The 7,040-nt window shown below is 37.5% G+C and overlaps 1 protein-coding gene across 4 annotated transcripts in view; it reads right to left on the bottom strand.

Annotated features, from left to right (window-relative positions):
* The window catches only part of LOC117112679, a 5,337-nt gene extending 2,342 nt beyond the window's left edge, over positions 1-2,995 (bottom strand). Inside the window, exons 1-2 of one of the 4 annotated variants that reach the window (XM_033255826.1) lie at positions 2,909-2,924; positions 2,705-2,770 (exon numbers count right to left, since the gene is read on the bottom strand). The gene's annotated coding sequence lies outside the window, so the exon portion shown is untranslated. The other 3 variants (XM_033255820.1, XM_033255839.1, XM_033255833.1) reach the window with 3 other exon arrangements.
* Positions 2,996-7,040: the final 4,045 nt, after the last annotated feature.

Raw genomic sequence — 7,040 nt, 5'->3', positions numbered from 1 at the left:
TATATCTACTGTAATCTGCGTGGTTGGCTTAAATCAGATCATATAAACAAGAGTGCTAAATGCAGTATATAGCAGAGCAGTAGACAAATAAAACACACTGGAGGAAAGACATGCTGTTTCATGAGGAGTACCTCAATCTTCAGGTGCTAGGCTCGCTGGTGTCATTAATTTCCTTCGTTGACGTTTCTAAGGAATAGACCTCAGCTCGAGATAACAAGGCTGAACCCACGGAGCTGGAGGATCCATGGTGAACACAAACACAACTTTACCGAAATGAAGTTATGATCACCGAAAAGTGAAATAGTCAACGCTGAAAATATTACCTATTACCTTTTTAGATTGATAATAATTCTGAGTGTATATATTGGTAAATTATTCATGGTAATAAAATGGGCACCTAAACTGATTCCAAATAAACCTTTATTGATCACCATCTAAATGAGAAAAATGTCGCTAAAATATAATTATCGTTTTCGTTGCAGCGTCTGAGAGTTTCAGCTTGTTACTTCCTGCCAAAGAATTATTCATAGTACAATCATAGAGTATTTTCTCTATGGTACAATTAGGCCTATATCTTAAAGGAGAATATGCCAGACTCACGTAGGTCTAACTTGGTCTAACTAGTGTGGAATGTACGTTAAACTTATTAGGTTCAATAGACAAACAATTTTATTCTTAAGTTGCCTTGTTTTATAATCTTTCCTGAATGGCGCCCTGAGCAATGATTGTTGGAATGGTGCCATTATAAAATATGGAATGATTGATTTTTATTTTTAGTTTTTTATTTATTTCTTCTTTACCTGGGTGACCTGATCGGTGCAAAAAGCCTTGTTATCCTCCAGGGCAAAGCAACACATACAATAGAAAAAAAACCCTCCAATGACAAATCCAAAAAGTACAGACAATTAATAAATGCTATAGAAATTAAATGTTTAAAATGTAAGAATGATATAGGGCCTATTCATAATAAAAAGTACCAATAATTATAATAATAATTGTAATAATAACATAGCAATAATAATAATAATTGTAATAATAATAATAATATAATACTATAATAATTTAAATAATAATAAAATAATAATGAAGATGATAATAATAATATCAATAAATAATTACTGTTCATTATATACACAGGTCATTGGAACAATTCATTAAGACAAATCACAAACTGTCGAGAGTTATAGAGTTTACCACTTCCCCTAAATTGAAAGCCGTCTGCGACCAGATTCAGTTTTGGTTACCGTACTGGAAGAGCGAGCATTCCTGTGGAACTCCCTCTGGTGTAGTGATTATGAACTCTGCCCAAGGGAGTAAAGACACGAAGGTATTGATTGATTGATTTGGTTTTTTTTACACCACTCGGCACCCCGTATTACACATTCTCCTATAAACACGTGGGCTTGGCTAATTTAAAGCTCTGTCCAGACTATCAAATTTTCTTGATGTGCCTATATATGGTCATGATGTGACGTCACATGTTTTTGTCAAATACAATTGGCAGGACAAGGCTTTAGATGACATTATAGGCCTATTATTAGGCCAATGCTTAATGTAGTATCTCAACAGGGGCGCACCTTTTGGAAAGTTAAAAGAAAGGGAAAAAAAGAAAGAAAAAGAAAAAATGGCCCCCAAAACGCCTCAGAGGTTATTTTTGGGAGTCTTGAAAACAAAAATTTCGCGGGGAATCCCCCTAACCCCTCTGGGTAGTGTTTTCTAGACCAGCCCCACTTTCGCCCCCACCCAAAAAAAAAATTGAACATCGCTGGATCCGCCCCTGCTCAAATTGCTTTAAAAAAAAAAACCGAATTTATTGTAAATGTAACGTTTGAAATGTGATGATATTGGCCATTGAGGACGGAAAGAAAGAAATAATATATAAGATTGGTTTATTATCCGATATTGTTATCGATTACTGCTGCTGCGAATTGAACGTAGAATCTCAACAGTATTTATCCTATAAAACTCACAACATAATATCAGATTTTATCAAATACCGCGAGCGCACCATTGCGTAAAAATGATCTCCAGCCGTCAAAATCAATAATTGTGGTGGGAATCCCAAAGCGTCGATCCTTTACGATATGCACTGCTGCCCAATGCATTACAACAGGCTTACAACCTAGGAACGCATGCAGGATAAATTATATCATCATTAACGTAGGGGATTCATCACAGTGACATCATTTTCATGATTCGTGAACTTAAGAAAATGGGATGAGATATAAATTTCACTAAATGGTATTTACACATCTGTTGGGGTTTTTTTTTTTTTGGTGGGGAGGGGGTGTGGTGGTGATGATGGTGTTTTGTATGGATATAAGGGTTCGAGTTGGTGGAGGAGGGTTTGTGATTGCAACGTGTGTGTTGGAGGGGAGGTAGGCTTGTCACTACGCTACTTATAATAGACGTATACTGCACAAAGTCTACTCATGATTGCCTAAAGAAAATTTGAAGAAAGAGGATTACGACGATAAGTAACGTGGAGACAGTTCCGTAATTATAATAATAATTTCATGATGCGTAACCCAGTAGCATAAGGCACACGAGCATCCATCGTCTTTGACCACGTAGGTCTACTCGTCATGGCAACGCAAAAAGCATCTCACAAAAGGAAAATATAATTTCGACTTGTGATTTGACAATAAGAACAAATATTTTACCAAAGGAATAGGCCTAGTTATTAAAGCGAGAAATGACTTACAGTATTGAGCCGACCAATAGCAGGGTTGAAATTTGCCAAGATTCTTGGGATGACAAATCAGTAGAACTAAGGATATCCAAACGATTCATAAACGATTACCAAATTGTAATAATGGTAAAACGTACATAGCTACTGAGAGCTCATAAATAACATATACGCTTAACGAATGAATTGTATTGAAAGATTTGCGGTTGTGTAACTTACCAGAGCTTGCAATGGATTAGTATTAGTATTGTGTCCAATGATATGTGTTGTGACTACACGAAATGAAGGGCGTGTACTCGATCGAAGCCAAAAGCGAATAATTTTGAGTTGTAGATGGCGCTAGACATTAATGCATTGGTCTGGAGCAGGGGTTCTCAACTGGAGGCCCACGGGCCGTCTCCGGCCCGCGAGTGCGTGTTATGCGGCCCGCGAGAACAAGCCGAAAATAATATTTTCCATTAGGCTTGGGCCTAGACTTTTAACTTTAATAATTTTACATTCTGTTTTGTCGACTAGGCTGTAGCGATTCAAGCAATCAGCAAACAGCAAAGAAAAGAAATCATAAACACGCCAAATGTTGGCCTCTCGTACAGCAGTGGGTGGCGCCAGAGGGGGGGGGGGGGGCTGGGGCTATAGCCCCCGTCGGGGAAGCATAGCCCCTCCACCCCGTCGGGGAAGACGATAAGTTTTGTCGGGGAACAAACAAATAAAAAAAATATTTACATGTAATATTCGTTTTGTGTTAACAATAACAATGATAATTATATTATTAATAATAATAATAATAATAATAATAATAATAATAATAATAATAATAATAATAATAATAATAAAAATAATAATAATAATAATTCAATGAGACTAATTAAAAATAGTTTGCGTTCTGTATGACAAAATGTTCATTTAGATAGCTTCATGATGGTTGTAATACATCGTGATAGGTGAAGCGACCTCGACCATGAAAGCGTGGTTGACAGATTTCATGCAAAATTTCCAAAATATAGAATTTCACTTAATTATAGATGGTTACATTGCATACTCCTTGTTTCTTGTTTCATTCAAAATGTTTTGGTTTTTGGAAGCTGATTTCAACATTAGAAAGGCTACATGAAGTCATATTATATTAACTCGATGCCTATCAAATAAGTAATAAAAATTCGCCATCAAATATCCGTGGCTCCCCCTCCCCCCGGCGCCTTTAGCCCCTCCGTCGGGCAGGTCCTGCAGCGCCACCACTGTCGTACAGTCGCTTTCTTGATAAACACCTTTAACCAGAATGACATGACACAATCATCTTCTGAAATGTTTTCCATTGGTGGTCCAGCTCTGCTGCCTTTAGTGAGTAGTTCTTCATTCCATTTAGAGAACATCTTTATTGTTGAAAGGTTTTGCTCACCCCAGAAAAGTTCGGGAAATGAGAAGCCGTTCGTTTAATGAAACCTTTCACGTGGATTTTGTGGATACTTATACTGATGACCCATTGTGTGATATATAACATTTTGAGTTTTGCATCACCACACAAGGAAACTTTCTTAGTTCAAGCTATGCCCTTTATGAGCGTCTAGAGGCCTATATTTTCAAAAAAAATATAATTTCGGGGGGAGGACACCCCCTCGATAACCCTCCTTCCGGCTCGCTCCTGCGGGGCTAGGATCAGGCTACGCGCCATAGTACACCTCCTCCCCTGGCCCTCTATTCAATGAACAATTTTTGCCCCTATTTCTATAGACCTATAGTTGAGAACCCCTGGTCTAGAATTCTAGGAACTCTACATAAGTCCAGAACCATCTCTTTCTATGATCGCCGGCTCTGCATTGGTCACCACCAGTGGTCAACGCGCAACGATAGTGGTCGTAGGACATTATATCGCATTTTAGACAAATAATATTGCTTTATATAGCACATTTTAACAAGTATTTAATGTGTTTTTGTAAGATTTTAAACATTGTAGGCCTAATTTTCCTTTACTACTGGGTGGTGATAGGCCTATATATATAAAACAAGGGCCAAGTGTTCGAGCTCCGCTCCGTATTTGGCCATCCTCCCATTTATGATATTATTATGACATTATGTATTTAATTATGATGATGAAGAAACAATAAACTGGAAACAAGTGACCTTTATGAATCAAAAACAACAGTAGCTCATTTATACTATTTTAACCAAATAACTTAATGAGGCCCTAGAAAGAATTAAGATGGCAATATACAGTGAGGATGGAAGATCATAAAGATGTAAGGTTGATTTAACGTACAATATCAAGCTTGGAACAGACGGACTTCATCTTGGATTAACATTGAATTGTGTATCTAGTGATCTGGTGGGAGTAGCTGAATGGGAGAGGTTGTGACAGGGAGCAGGAGGGGGATGAGCGTAAATTAAGTGTAGGTGGGGTGTTCCTCATCGACGAACGAATTTGCTGACGGAGGTTCAGGGTCCCCGGGAACAGGCAACAGGGGTTCTGTACCTCGATCTCGCCGCCGTTATGCTGGAGAGTGCAGCAGCATAGCTAGCTGATGACGGGCCCAGTAGAAGAAAAATTGCTGGGCCTTCCTATTTGAAGCGCCAAACCCGACCGTCAGTCCTATGGGGGACTAGGGACTGCAAGGAGCCACAGTGGAGTAAAAGCCAGCGGACAACCATCTTAGTTTAGAGTGCGTATGATTAATAAATTGCATAAATTTAGAGAAAACATACTATAAACTTTATACAAGAAACCCAACTATTTAGAATTAAACTTAAGCCTACTGAAATGGAATAAAATAGTCTTTAAAGCTGCGCCTAGCCTCAGTAAACGTCATCAGGCCCAATGTCCTTGGAAAGCTGTTCATTGCTCTTGTTATAATACATAATAGATTGCATAAATTTAGAGAATTATTTTATTTATTCAGCCCGTACAATATCAGTGGCTGGTTCACTGTGGGGATCCTATATTTTAGCATATCAATCTTGACGAACCAGTTTCAATTAAATTAATTTTTTTATGAATATTCTGCTTTTAAAAATATTGAATATGGTGATTCAATTAGACAGCTGGAATCTGTATGTATGAGTAAGACGTTACATTGATAATTAATATGTACTTAACATGACTTCTTATTTATCTAAATGTATATAAAGCTAATAAAATGGTGCTATAAAATATGTATGTGCATTATGAGACTTAGCCCTGTGTGAGAACAGTAGATATCTACTGAACAGAATACCCAGTATATAAAGAAGAAAAAAAATAAATAATATAGGCTCTAATTCAATTGAATGTTGTTGAGATTTCGAGGTATTTATAATCAACCTCGTAGCCTTTTCCGTGAAAGTATACTGCAGGATCTATTTGTTTTCATTATTTAATGCTCTGAAAACGCAATGTCCCCTTCCATCTTGACAGTCTACTCTAGAGCTCCCGGTAGGCCCTCATAGGCCTTTTTAACAATAATATAAGTATTTTTCCTTGGCAACTCCATACCAAATAAATATATCCTCACAAAATTCATATTTTTAATCAAAATGTATTTTAGCAAGAAACACATACTATAACTATAAACTTTATACAAGAAACCCAACTATTTAGAATTAAACTTAGGCCTAATGAAACCTTGAGTGGAATAAAATAGTCTTTAAAGCAGCGCCTAGCCTCTGTAAAACGTCATCGGGCCAATGTCCTTGGAAAGCTGTTCACTGCTCTTGCTCTTGTTATAATACACGTTTTTAATTCCCATGAATTAAATATATTAATACATAAATTATATATTTCCTCCATGTTTCACCTATGTTGCTACTGACCTAAACTCTTAAACAATTAAGAGGCCAGTCAAAATAAGCTTACCGCGAGATAGACAAGTAATTACACTTTCCGATAAAGCGGAATTATGCTTCTTCTGGTACAAATGGTCCTACGGGCGTTTGATTAAACCACGTGCTCCCTTGGTTTAATTCAAATAGTTGTTTTAATACAGCATTATATATGAGTCTGTGCCTGGTGGTGTTTTTATAATTGCATCAGCATAATTAGTCTGTTCCTCTCTGAATTAGTTATCCTTTATGAGACGCTCTGTCTAAAAATACCAATTTGAGGAACACAATCTTGTTTTCTTTTATTATTTGCGACGATTGTTCAGTGCCGTATCTATGAGCCTTAAACTGGGGAGGGAGCTGATGGGGAGCGCGAATGAAGTGGGGGCCTCGATGATTAGATGAGGTGGAGGTGATCTTTACCTACTTGAGCGTGATATTTGTGGGGGTGGGGGAGAGACTGGGGAGAGTATTTGGGGTCGTGCATCCCCCACCCTCCTCGCACCCCTAGATACGCCACTGGACTTATCTATTGATTTTTTTTCTCAGTTTTATTTTCATT

This window comes from Anneissia japonica, unplaced genomic scaffold, assembly GCF_011630105.1.
Source record: "Anneissia japonica isolate Jap-2015-1 unplaced genomic scaffold, ASM1163010v1 scaffold284795_len787576_cov167, whole genome shotgun sequence".
Classification (NCBI taxonomy): Eukaryota; Metazoa; Echinodermata; class Crinoidea; order Comatulida; family Comatulidae; genus Anneissia; species Anneissia japonica.
Note: the sequence above shows the minus strand (reverse complement) of the source record. Positions and strands in the feature narration are given on the sequence as shown.